The sequence below is a fragment of the Equus przewalskii genome, chromosome 13, assembly GCF_037783145.1.
Source record: "Equus przewalskii isolate Varuska chromosome 13, EquPr2, whole genome shotgun sequence".
Taxonomy (NCBI): Eukaryota; Metazoa; Chordata; class Mammalia; order Perissodactyla; family Equidae; genus Equus; species Equus przewalskii.
This window is the reverse complement of record NC_091843.1, coordinates 68,594,558-68,608,171: the sequence shown is the minus strand read 5'-3', so window position 1 is coordinate 68,608,171 and position 13,614 is coordinate 68,594,558. Positions and strand designations below refer to the sequence as shown.

Sequence of the window (13,614 nt, the reverse complement as noted above, 5' to 3'; positions counted from 1 at the left end):
CAAAGAAATCTCATGCACCCTTTGCTCAGGTTCCTCCATTGGCAATATTTTGGAAAATTAGTACAATATCACAATAGGATACTGACATTGATATAATCCACCAATCTTTGTCACATTCCCTCAGTTGTACTTGTTCTTATTTGTGTGTGTGTGTATGTGTGTGCAAACATGCACATGTTTAGTTCCAGACAATTTTATCACCTGTGAGGGTTCCTTTATCAACCTCCACAGTCAAGATACTAAACAGTTGCTTGACCACAAGCATCCTTGTGTTGCCTTTTTATAGCCATACACTCCTACCTGCCCTTTGCCTCTAAATCTGGGCAACCAATAACACATTCTCCATTTCTAAAATTTTGTTATTTCAAAAACTATACATAAGTAGAATCATACGTTATATAACTCTTTGTGATCAGCTTTCACTCAGGACAATTCCTTGGAGATTCATTCAAGTTATTGCATATATTAATAGTTCATTCTCAGTTATTCTGAGTAGTATTCCATGGTATACATGTTCTACAGTTGTTTTACTATTTAACTGTTGAAGGATATCTTGGCTATTTCCAGTTTTTGGCTAATAAGAATAAGATTAGCTATTATAAACATTCATGTACAGGTTTTTGTGTGGACATAAGGTTTTACCTTTCCAGAATAAGTGACCAGTAGTTCAATTGCTAGGTTGTATTGTAATTACAGCTGTTGTTTCATAGGAAACTGCTAAAGTATTTTCTAGAGTGGTTGCACCATTTTACATTCTCATCAGCAATGTAAGAGTGATTCTCCACACTCTTTCCACCATTTGGTGTTTTCACTCTTTTTTATTTTAGTCATTCTTATAAGCATGTAGTGATATCTCATTGTAGTTTTAATTTGTATTTCCTTAGTATATAATAATGTTGAATGTTTTCCATGTGCTTCTGTGTCATCAATATATCCTCATCAGTGAAACATCTATTCCTGCCATTTGCCCATTTTCTAATTGGATTCTTAAAAATATCCCCTGTGTTTAGAGATTCTCCTGTTGTCTTTCTACCTTAATTTGACTCCTCTATAGTCCAAAAATATACTCTGTATATTTCAATTACTTTAAATTTGTTAAATTGTGTTTTATGATCCAAAATATGGAATAATTTGGTGAAAATCATGTTAGAAAAATGTTTATTTTGCTGTTTCAGGTTGGACTGTTCTATATGTGACAGTTAGATCCTGCTAATTGACTGTGTCGTTCCATTTGTGTATAGCCTTGATGATTTTTGACTATTAGTTCTATCATTTGCTGAGAGGCAGGTTGAGATAATTGTTTGGTTTATATACATTTAGTATCATTACTCTTGCCTTCTTGATTGATCTTTTTAAAAAATTATTTAACGCACTTCTTTGTCTCTAATACTATTCTTTTGCTGGGAACCTGATTAACCAGATATTAATATAGTCACTTCTCCTTTTTTTTTTTTTGAGGAATACTAGCCCTGAGCTAACAACTGCATCCATCTTCCTCTACTTTATATGTGGGACACATGCCACAGCAAGACTTGACAAGTGGTGCATAGATTCACACCTGGGATCTGACCCAGCGAACCCTGGGCTGCTGAAGGGGAACATGAGACCTTAACAGCTGCACCACTGGGCTGGTCCCAACTCCTGCTTTTTTAAATTAATATTTGCTTTTATATCTTTTTCCATATGTTATTCTTAGATCATCTATGTCATTGAAATTGAAGTGAGCTTCTCGTAAACAGCAAAAAGTTGGATTGTGTTTTATCATCCACTCTGCCACTCTCTTTTTTCTGTTTGGTGAATTTAGACCACTTATATTTAGTGTAATTATTGATATGTTACCAAAAAACTAGGGATGAAAAAGGAACTCCCTCAACCCAATAAAGAAATGATAATCAAAATTATAATGAGATAACACTTTGCATTCATTAGAATGACTCTAAGCTAAAAGGGCTACAATCTTAAGGACTAAAAGGCAGACAACAATGAGTGTTGAAAAGGATGTAGAAAGCTAGAATCTTCATACACTGCTAGTGGGAATGTACAAAGGTGCAGCCACTTTGGAAAGCCATCTGGCAGTTCCTGGCAAAGGACATACATAGAGTTAGCATATGACCCAGTAACCTACTTCTAGGTATATATGCAATAAAGATGAAATTATATGCCCATACAAAATCTTGTACATGATTGTTTATAGCATCATTATTAATAATGGGCAAAAAATGGAAACATCTGAGATGTCCATCAACTTTCCATCAATGCATAAAGAAAATGTGATATTTCCATAAATAAAATATTATACATCAATACAAAGGAATGAAGTATGTATACATGCAAGAACACAGGTGAACCTTGTAAATATTATGCTAAGTGAAAGAAGCCAGTCACAGAAGACCACATATGGTATGATTTCATTTATAGAAAATGTTCAGAAGAGGCAAATCTGTGGAGACAGAAAGTAGGTTAATATCATTTTCTTTATCAGGGATGGAAAAAACCCAAAGACTCAGTTTAAAATAGAATCTTTTAAAAAATCAGAGTTGAATTTGGATTGTGTGAATGACTTGAATTTTCTTGAAATTAAAGATATACTCTGATAGAATTTAGAAATACAGTATGTAAGCACTAATTATTTGATATCACTGTGAAAGAATATGATGATAAACTAATTTTGCTTTCTTCTGCTCTGTCAATTCTTACATATTGTGTTATCTTATAATTCAAATCCAACACATGAATTCCTTTAAACAAATTACTGTTCTCTCAAAATTTTTATACCTTCATCCTTTCAGATACTTAAGCTTTCATGTCTCATCTTGTGGGAAGTACAACATACCCAGCTATCTGTACTTAATTAATACAATAGAAAAGAGTTTTTTCTGGCTAGACCTTTTCCTTTAGCTACCTATCATTCAATGGAGAAAAGAGCCTCCTGCTGTATTCTCACCAGCAATAATGAACTTTGAAAATACTTTTTGATGACGCTAAACAACCACTAAATGTTTGAATAATTACCTAAATATATTTTCAATTTTGTAAAAACCAGATATTGTTCCTTTGCAATTTCTTAGAACACACAAAATTGTTTGTCATAATACATTAAAACTTGGCTGCTCATATATTGAATATTACCTTAAAGTAATAGCAATAGCAGACAGTTTATAGCTCACTGGATACTTCCCCTCTGGCATTTAAGAGGGAAAGATACTCTGTCTAACAATTTAATTTTTCAATATGCAGTTACTTGGACACTAGAAAGCACAGTTTCACAAAATCATTCATTTAATATTTGCAACAATGAAGATCACAAAAATAGTCCCCAGTACTAAATTAATGAATTTTTAGCCACTGAAGAGAACTAATTTAGAAAATTATTCTATCCATTTGGACATTGTAGAAATACATAGGTGAGAATCAACAAAATTAAAACCAATTGTTGAATTCAAATCTTAATATCAGAATGTGACAGAACAGTATACAAGACCACATTTTAATGATATAATTTATTCACATCTTCAAGTCTCTCCCTTTAATGTTTCTTACGGGCTTGTCTCAGCTAGATATGACATCCCACTTTCCTCTGAGTGCTCTTAAATCCTTATCATCCTCTCAAGTGCATAAGCTTACCACCTTCTCATGATTTACACACTTAGCCTTTTGGAAGATGAAAACCAGTGAAGTGATTTGTTGGTTTCTTGATTGATTTTGTAATGCCAAACTACTTGATAGTTGCTGCTCCCAGGTCAGAATATCTACACTTCCCATTAAGCTCTTGAATCAAAAGGATTAATGTGATAGTAGAAAGAGACATATCCCAGAGCAGAAATAAATCAAACCAGAAATCTCCCCAAAGAAAAGGGCATGCACTTACATTGAATAATCAAAGCAAATTATAAAAAATAATATCATCTCCTTGTAAAAACAAAAAAAGAGAAAAATTTTCTCAAGGAAGCACAATAGTTAATCCTATAAAACTATGTAAATATGTTTTTATGGTACATTACTAAGTCTGCTCATAAAAATGTAGTACAAGTCAATCTCGAGTAAATAAAGAAATAATCTGACAGAAGCAGTGAATCAATAAAAAAAAGCCAGTTAACAACAAAATAATTACAAATGGGTTTCATGATTCAAAAGACAGCATACAGAACCTATCCAATTTGATCATATCTATAAAATTCCCATTTCCATCAACTGAATGTGTTTTTTTGGAACCACTGAATCCAATCATTTTGTGCATACCACTACCTAGCATGGCCATTTGTATAAGTAGTAACATCGTGCTCTTCATGCCATTTGCATTCATACAATAATTTTCTACACAATTACTTATTTTGAGCAAAGATTTCCAACGGTTAACTACATTAAAATAACCAGAATGCCTGTGAGCTATCACTCCCATTAAATTAGACCCATAGGCCTATTCTGATTGTTCTTTGGAGGTCATGATTCCTAGTCTTTCAGAATAATCAATTGAAATCACACTTTGGGTTCATATGTCGGTCAGAAAGGATAGATCAATGTAGCATGGGTTTGTCAGGACCCATAGAAATCTTGTCACTTGAAGAGCCATAATATTACATACTTTTAGGCAGATGTGGCTTTTAAGCGGCAATTGAGCAGCTACAAGTGTCAGAGATAATACTAAGGGTTATTGGTTATACGACATTGCTTTAAAAGGTTCTTGTAGCTATACTCTTACATTTTTTGAATATATATATATATATATTTGCGCATTTCCTAAGAATTCAGTGAAAAAAGCTTTTAGTAATTAAATTTCAAAAAAGGTGGGTTAAACAAAGTCATGTAAGTCCTCTTACTGTGGAACTGTTCAGAGTCAATATATGAAATAACTTTTAATCTCTGTATTAGTTAGGGTTCTCCAGAGAAACAGAACCAATATATATATAAAATATATATATTATATATAAAATTATATATAATATAAACATAAATATAAAAATATATATCATATATATAATTATATATATATATAATTTTATATACATATTTAGAGAAAGAGAGAGGTTGGTCAATTTATTGCAAGAAATTGGCTCACACGATTACAAAGACTGGCCAATTCAAGTCTGAAGTGTGGTCCGGCAGGCTCAAGACCCAGGACAGCTGATGGTGCAGATGATGTCTGAAGGCTCAGCTGGAGAATTTCCTCTTACTCAGAGAAAGGTCATTCTTTTTTTTTTCTATTAAGCCTTTCAACTGATTGGATAAGGCCCATGCACATGACAAAGGGCAACCTGCTTTACTCTTATCGTGGGTCAGCCCTGGTGGCCTAGTGCTTAAGTGCAGTGCGCTCTGTTTCAGCAGCCTGGGTTCGGTTCCTGGTCACAGACTTACACCACTCAGCTGTCAGTGGCCATGCTGGGGTGGTAGCAAACAAACAAAAAGAGGAAGATTGGCAGTGGATGTTAGCTCAGGGGGAATCTTCCTCAGCAGAAACAAAAAGAAGTTAATGTCGTCCAAAAATACCCTTGCAGAAACACCCAGAATAATGTTTGACCAAATATCTGGGCGTCCATGGCCCAGTCAAGTTGACACATAAAATTAACCATCACAATCTACAAAAGAGAGATATAATATTCGCTATTTCTCAGATTTGTTTGACCAAAGAAATCTTTATTATTATTATTATTTTTGAGGAAGATTAGCCCTGAGCTAACATCTGCCACCAAGCCTCCTCTTTTTGCTGAGGACGATTGGTCCTGAACTAACATCCGTGCCCATCTTCCTCTATTTCACATGAGATGCCTGCCACAGCATGGCTTGACAAGCAGTGCAGACGTCCACACCCAGGATCTGAACTGGCGAACCCTGAGCAGCCGAAGTGAAATGTGCGAACATAACCACTGTGCCACTGGGCAGGCCCCCTCAAAGAAATCTTTTTAAAGAAGCATATCATGATACATGTTTCCCAAAATACAGATATTTGTATGATAGATTTATCTGATTTTGTTTGACTGTATAGACTAAATATATGTCCCCAGGCTGCAGTAGCAAAGTGCCACTAACTGTTGGCTTACAACAGCAGACATTTATTTTCTCACAGTTCTAGAGGCTAGCAGTCCAGAATCAAGGTGTCAGCACATGCCTGCTCCCGCTGAGACTCTTGCTTCTTACCTCTTCCTAGCTCTCTGTGGTAGCCACTGATTCTTGGTGTTCCTTAGTTTGTAGCTGTATGACTGCAATCTCTGCCTCTGTCATTACATATTGTGATTATATCCACCTGAAAGCAAAAAAAGAAGAGTCATATTCTGAGGTACTTATAAAATATCTATATATGTACATTGAAAGCATCTGAAAAAATGGAGGATTGGTCAATTCAACATTCAACATGTGTACCTACTATGTACAAGCAACTATGCTAGATGTTGTCTTTAAAAAAATTAATTAGACCTGTTTGCTTCTTTTTAGGAGCTCTTATTCTAGAGAAGGAGATAAAAGAAAAAATCAATGTGAATCCATTGTCATACCATGAGATACAAATCACACTGGTCTATAGAGATACTGCATAGAAATGATGATATTCAGCCTGAGCCATGAAGGAGGAATCATTAGCATTGTGGTTATGATTGTGGGCAGGCAGGAGTGGCAGAAAGAAGTGTGAGTGTAGGGGGTGGGGAGATTGCTAGTGGCAACAAAGAGAATGGCAAATGAAGGTGGTGTTTGCATGTGTTTGTTTCCAACAGCATTCTGCAAACTTGTTTACAGAATTTGAATTGATCACTTTTAAAACTTGACAGTTTTTTACTCAAAGTTGTCCCCATCAGGAAGCACAGATGAATTTGTTCATGAAAATGAGAACTGAATCTACTGACTTTGTGCTATTGGATAAAAATAAATAAATAGGCTATTAGAAAACAGTGAAAGAGGTAATGTGTGTGTCACAACTTGCTTAAAAATTAAAAAGTGAGTTCAGTAAATTTGGGAAAGAATGAGTTAGTAAAATCTGTATGGAACAGTGATATTTTCGTGTTCTATTCAATTAAAGGAAAGCAAAAGAGAGTTGCTGGAAGCCCAACAGGCCTGATTACAAATAGCCAGAAGTCACAAATGGATTATATATTCTGAAAAATCCTCATGCCACAAATGAAATGTTACAACAAATGTATTGTAAATACTTTAAAAGCTTACAAAAACCATTAAGAATATTCAACGTTTATAAAAATAAATGAGTTAAACAAAACAAATGCAAATGAAAAATGGAAGACAAAACAATTTGTGGAAATTAGAGCAGCAGTTTTGGAATCAGGAGATGTATCCAAATGCCTGCATAAGGATTTTAAGCATTGGCGACCAATGGCCAGTCAATCAGGTGGAGAGTTAAAGCAGCAACTCTGACTTGAAGCTGGGACCTTGAGTTTATACCATCAATGAAAAGGTGATCTAGAGAAATTTCTCCTGCCAGCAAAGGAAGCCTGTAGATAAACATCTTTACCTGCTTTAGCTCCAGAGGGAAAACTTAAGCATTTAACAAAAACTTAGTGTCTACAATGTGATATGCTAGTGTTATAGGTGTTTAAGATACATTACTGACCCCTTGAAAGAGACAAAGATTTCTCTCATCATGCTGATTAGATTCTGAAAGGGGAAGAAAAGGTAGTAGATTGTATAATGTACCTGGATTCCCTCCGCTTGGGACCTAGGCACTCTTTCTAACAGGAGTGATGTCTGTTGACTACTAATGGTGGAGCCAGCTCTAGAAACTGCCCTTAGTCACAAGGCATTTGCACATTCTTTCTCCTGGGGCATCAGTGACAGGTATTACAGGAGTACAAAGGTTTATCTTTCTTGCCTCAATTGGAAGAAAACTGAAGGACCAACTCTTAGCTTCACATCTCATGAAATCCACCGAAGGTTTTGTTGACAATACATCAAAACTAAATTTCCATTTTTCCCCAATACTGCTTTTCTCTCTCCTTTACATGTATTGTTGCTTCCCAGTAAACTTACTGCCCACAAATCTCTATCTCAAAGTTTGTATCTTAGGGAAGCAGTTCTAAGACTGTTGATGCTATGATTGGTAAAGAATGCTGACTCCAAATTATATCTGTGTTGCTTGATCAACCTGCTGACCAGGTGGCAATGGGGAGCCCTTTACTGATGGTTTGTAAGTTTGTAAGATACATACATATACACACTACCTATTAAAATTCAAGCTCATTTATATTGTTAAATTTATTATCACTATTTTCAGCATGAAATAGATTTCACATAGTCAATCCCACAGAAGGTCACACACCTTTAAATCCATCTCTAGAGAAACTTCTTTAATTTTATTAAGCATAAAAATGCACATTTAATGCCACAGCTCTGGGTTTTATATGATTTTTAAGACATTTTCATATTTTACAATCATATGATATGTCTAACAGAGCTGTACTGATATCATGAAAGCAGCTATTTCATCTACTCTGGTTTACGATGAGTGACCACCCCCTTTGTGTCTTTTCTATGCATTTCCCCCAGCCATTCTGCAATTTTTGTGTAACATAATCATTGGCTAAGGGGAACAATTACCAATCAATAATCTCCTTTTACTCTCCTCTCCATATCATCTCAATCCTCTTGTAGCATACAATTAAATTTTCTGCATTAAAGATTACCAATAACCTTCTAATTGACAAAACCAGCATCTTCTTTTCTGCCCTTAAATTACTTGATAGAAAATTTCAACCTTGACCATCCTTTTTTTCTTTTTTTTTTTGGATTGTTGTGATCTGTAAGCACTGTGTATCTTGTCTTCTAACATCAAACTCAACTCTCATACCCAGGTGTAATTAATTCTTCCTTTAAACACTTAGCCAATACATTCTCTCCTTTTCATTTCTATTGCCAGTGTTCCAGAAAAGGATACTCATCATCTTCCCACGGATGAATTCAATATCATTGTTATATATACATATCTGTCTGTTGCTGCCAGGCTAACATTTGAAAAGCACAGTTCCGTTCTTATCAGCCTCTTTTTAAAATCATTCACTGGCTTATTCGTAGAATTTGCAGTCCTTCATGGTACGGCCTCAGTTTACTTTCTATTTCCCTTACTCATGATGATATTCAGCTGTTGTTGTTTGCTCCCTACCCAAGAATATTCCAAGTACCCACTTGAGTGTGCTCTAGTTTTTCCAAAAGTGAGCTGGCATCTCCCTTCTTCTGCCCAGGTGAACTCCTCAAAGATCTTGTTTCAGTATTACCTCCCCTATGATGTGGATCTTGATTCTTCCTGGATACCCACTATGCACATGAATCATTGTTTCTGCTCATTCCCACTAGGACCTTTGCAATTCCTAATTTCCCTGCCTGCAGTGATATTCTCTAAGTGGTTTTATGGCTCGATTTTCCTTGGTCTTCATATCTTAACTCAGATGTCACTTCCTCACAGGTGTTTCCCTTGACTTAAATCAGTATAATCTTCATAATGCTTCTCAGTGTCTAAAATTTTCTCTTTGCTGTATTTATTCATCTTTTTATACTTTCTCATGTAAGCTCTATGGAAGTAGGAACCTTTTTTTTTTAAATTATGTAATTTTTTAGAGTAGTTTTAGGTTTACAGCAAAGTTGAGGGGAAGGTACAGAGATTTCCCATGTATGCCCTGCCCCCATGCATGCATGGCCTCCTTCATTATCAACATCCCCCACCAGAGTGCTGCATTTGTTACAAGTGATGAACCCACACGATAAATCATAATCATCCAAAGTCCGTAGTTTATATTATGGTTCACTCTTACCATCATTATCGTAAAATACAGAGTATTTTCACTGCCATAAAAATCCTCTGCACTCTGGCTAGTCATCAATGCCTTCCCACAACCCCTGGCAGCATGATCTTTTAACTGACTCTATTGTTTTGTCTTTTCTGGAATGTCATATAGTTGGAATCATACAATATGTAGCCTTTTCAGATAGGCTTCTTTCACTTAATTTAAGCTTCCTTCATATCTTTTCATAAATTGATAGCTCATTTCTTTTTAGCACTGAATAATAGTCCATTGTCTGGATGTATCACAGTTTATTTATCTATTCACCTACTAAAGGACAACTTGGTTGCTTTCAAGTTTGGGCAATTATGAATAAAGCTGCTCTAAATATCCAGGTGCAGGTTTTGTGTGGACATTAGTTTTCAACTCCTTTGGGCAAATACCAGGGAACTCAATTCCTGGATTGTATGGTAAAACTATGTTCAATTTTGTAAGAAATCTCCAAACTGTCTTCCAAAGTTGCTGTATCATTTGCATTCCCACCAGCAATGAATGAGAGTTCCTGTTGCCCCACATCCTTGCCAGCATTTTGTGTTGTCAGTGTTGTGGAGTTTTGCCATTCCAATAGATGTGTAGTAGTATCTCGTTGCTGTTTTAATTTACATTTCCGATGACCTATGATGTGGAGCATCTTTTTCTATGCTTATTTGCCATCAGTATATCTTCATTGGAGAGGCGTCTATTAAGATCGTCAGCCCATTTTTAAGTGGATTGTTTGTTTTCTTACTGTTGAATTTTAAGAATTCTTTTGCATATTTTGGATAACAGTCCTTTATCAGATGTGTCTTTTTCATCATTTTTTAAAAGGATCTTCTTTCGGTTTGTACCTTGGAATTTAGCACAATATTTTGCTCATGGCAGGTGCTCAATAGAGATTGGTTATGAACTTTTTATCACAGTTTTTAGATACTTGACTCTTACTTTAATGTGATTTTTTTGAAGATAAGACATATAACTTATTTTTGTGCCCCATCCCATCACCTCATTTGGAATATATTAATTATTAAACATATTTGTTAAATAGATCATGATCTAAACCAAATGTTATTGCAAATATTTGAGAGACAGTGAGATATAGTAGAAAGACAAAACTCAAATGTTTGAGTACTTCTAAAGTGGCAGGAACTCAGGTGAAGAGATTTTACACTATACATATTACAGATGAAACAACAAGAGATTTTACCAAATTATCTAGTTTATGAGAATGAGGCCAATATTCTTGATGTGTTTGAGGGCAATATTTTACATCTTGTATTCTATTTGGATTCAGGCAGGACAAAATGCAAAAAAACGACTCTGGCTTTCCCTTGAGTTTCAATTTCCTCATGACAAAACAGTGGACACAACAATGTCTATTTTACATTTTTATCATGCAGATAACATGAGTAATGCATGTCTAATGCTTAGCTCACTCCATATATAACACTGTGAGTTTACATTTGGGAGTTTATACCTTAAAGACAGATAGCATCCTCATTGTTCAAGAGGATGAAATATAGTTTGCAAGCCATGGTTATCTATATGCTGTTTGAAAGAAACCCTTACTGTGCTCAGCCTTTTCAGTTTACAGCTAACAGGTTTCCCCATAATCAATTAGGTATATCATGAGTCCTAAGAAATGGAATCATAAGATTAATTATATTTCATTTCATACTATTATCTGTGTTGTTTTCTCCCATTTACATATCAGTCAAAACAGATGGTATAAAAATCACATATGGAAACAAGAGAATTATGTAGATGGTGAACAAAGCAATATTTTCTATCTTTTTCGGTCACCTTAAATAAAGTCCATTCTTATTTTGGGGACATTTTAAGTGTAACTAGTTATTAAGTTATATATCACCAAATTAAAAAAAAAACATATAAATTAATCGTGCTCCATGTAATTCCATAATTCACATTTGCCATAAAAAAAACCCTGATATACTTTGTAGTGAGGGAGAGTTACTGTATAATTGTAAAGGAAACTATAAAATTTCCACTCTAATTTTAAATATATGTTTTATATTTACAAAGAAACACATTATTTTAGAACATATAATTTAACTATGAGAGAGAAAATGTCTTTAGATATACATATATACACACACAAATGGTTCCCAATATTTCAAAGAGTATTTTTTAGGCAATAAGATCTTGGGGCCACTGCCATCTTTTAATAAATGTCTATTTAAAATTCTGAAATATTAGAACTATTTCATTTAAGTCAAATCAAGTTCTATTACTAGAACGATTTAAATAGAATTTAATGGAAAATCTTGAATAGCCATGAGTCATCTTCTGATAACTAACACATCAAAACTTCACTGGATATTTAGAAATATGAAAGAAATACGTACATGCAAATAGAAAATAGCCACTCTCAAAAATAAGTGTTAAGTTTTAGTTCAAGATATAACGAACTTAAGTCACTCTTAAAAATGTTGGAATTCAAGCCTATGGTAAAAATTACTAGATATTTTACTTCTATAATGCATGTCTTTTTAGTTTAGCATTCATCCCATCCAACAGTTCAAAAATAAAGAACAAAAATTCCAACAAGTCCACTTCCAGATATTGTTTTCCTTCAAACTGAAAGTGAAACATACAGCAACATTTAAAGAAAAACTCCCCTCCTGGAATAACACTAGATGGTACCATGCCCTTCTTTCTTGGAGATGTAGACCTTTAAATAATTGAGTTTTACCAAAGATGTCCAGAAGTTTCTCTAAATATACTAGAGTGGGACCATTCTGACACAATAACATATGCCTCAAACTACCAAAGGCTGTAAAATGTGCCACCAGTATAAATTGTTTTAAAAACAGAGTTGGGCAAGTATTTGGAGAAAAGAAATATCGAAGGGCAGACCTGCTAAATCAAAAGGAAGCGATGGGCAATAAACGCCGAGCCACTGCGTTCTTATAAGATTTACTGCAAATTCTTACTGTGCAGTAGCCTCATTTTTTTCTTCCTGTGAGGAAAATGAAGTTATTATAAGGTATCATGCCAAATCTCATGAAACGTCACAACAGAGCTCTAAAAAATAGTCACTTTCTGTATGGAGTTCTTGAAGATGATTTTGTAAACAGCTGTAGTATTAAAAACCTCCAGTGAACTACAGTTATTTTTAGAAAAAAAATAACTATTAATTTCATTTTATTTCATTTCTTAATACATGGCATTTGTTACTTTGTATTTTTACATTAATATTTATTTGAATAATTTCTCATAATATGTCACTGTTTGTGGAAACTAACCTGCTATTTTTCAATGAGGAAGATGTTATCAACTCCTTCCCATCTAGGGCACGTAGTTAGCTTTGTTTTTCCAGTAAATGTGATGCATTTCAGTTTCAGTCACTTTTCTTGACGTATGTATTACTAACACATTTATTTATACTGGCTGACAATTGATATTTATTTAACAAAATTAAACTAACAGGCATATGCAGAGATGTGGCCCATTGCAAAGATATCATAAAAACTAAATAATTTTACCTAAAAATATTCAGTCAAATTCAGCGGGTCTGAAACTGAATTCTCCAATCCAGACAAATTCTCCCACCAATACACAGTCATTCTTTCTACAAATGTCTTTTATTGAATCATTCTAGAATCATTTTCTCAAGCTGTAAATGTTGGAATCAACCTTGGATGCTCTTCCTCCCTTACACCTACCGTAATGGCCTTGGATATGTTCCACATCCCAAATCTCCCTGCAAAGACAGTCTTGTTTCCCAGGTACTAGAAAGGCTGTCAACAGTCTTCAGCTGTTGGCCCCTTCAGGGATTGCCTTGGCATCAGTGTGCTGGCTCAGCCAAAGTCATGCTGTGGGGAGTGTTGCCCACATCCAATGACTA

At 34.7% G+C, this 13,614-nt stretch overlaps 1 long non-coding RNA gene across 1 annotated transcript in view; it reads right to left on the bottom strand.

The window, feature by feature from the left end:
* Positions 1–5,188: 5,188 nt before the first annotated feature.
* LOC139075142 (uncharacterized) overlaps positions 5,189–13,614 on the bottom strand; it is a 158,140-nt gene continuing 149,714 nt past the window's right edge. Inside the window, exon 3 of the long non-coding RNA XR_011525244.1 lies at positions 5,189–6,238. This is a non-coding gene — a long non-coding RNA (uncharacterized lncRNA). The remainder of the gene's footprint in view (positions 6,239–13,614) is intronic.